At 37.8% G+C, this 564-nt stretch overlaps 1 protein-coding gene across 1 annotated transcript in view; it reads right to left on the reverse strand.

Annotated features, from left to right (window-relative positions):
* TSPAN5 (tetraspanin 5) overlaps positions 1-564 on the reverse strand; it is a 43,746-nt gene that overhangs the window by 24,171 nt on the left and 19,011 nt on the right. The window lies entirely within an intron of this gene.

Below are 564 nucleotides of genomic sequence, written 5' to 3' on the forward strand. Positions count from 1 at the left end.
GGCTAAACAACCCCAGTTCCCTCAGCCGCTCCTCATAAGACTTGTTCTCCAGACCCCTCACCAGCCTCGTTGCCCTTCTCTGGACACAAGAATTATCTACACGATAATTATCTACATCCAAGGCACATGCACAGAGCAATGAGAATCTAAGTTAACAACTCACTTCTGAACCAGCAAAATTTGTCTTGAATTTTTACATGGCAAAACTCCAGTGCTTCCAATGTGCTATTTGTTCTGCTGCAAGTGCCAGTTATTATGCCTTAAGTGAACATCAATTTGTAACTTACTCAGTGTTTTTCATTAAAAGAAGAAAAAACATTGTGTAACTGAGTATCACAGCACCATTGTTATCAGCCAGGTTTTATTATTTTCAATCTTTTAAACAAAGAAGAAAAGGAAACTCTGGCTTTAATTTTAGCTGTTGTCTTTTAGTGAGCCAAACTCTTCATCCAGTAACCCAACACATACTGACCTGTTTTGTATATTATGGCTTGAATATTTTATCTTCTTCCCAACTTCTGCAGCAAGCAAACTAAAAATTAGACTCTGGTTCACAACTGTTTT

This window comes from Pygoscelis adeliae, unplaced genomic scaffold, assembly GCF_000699105.1.
Source record: "Pygoscelis adeliae isolate BGI_AS28 unplaced genomic scaffold, ASM69910v1 Scaffold87, whole genome shotgun sequence".
NCBI lineage: Eukaryota > Metazoa > Chordata > Aves > Sphenisciformes > Spheniscidae > Pygoscelis > Pygoscelis adeliae.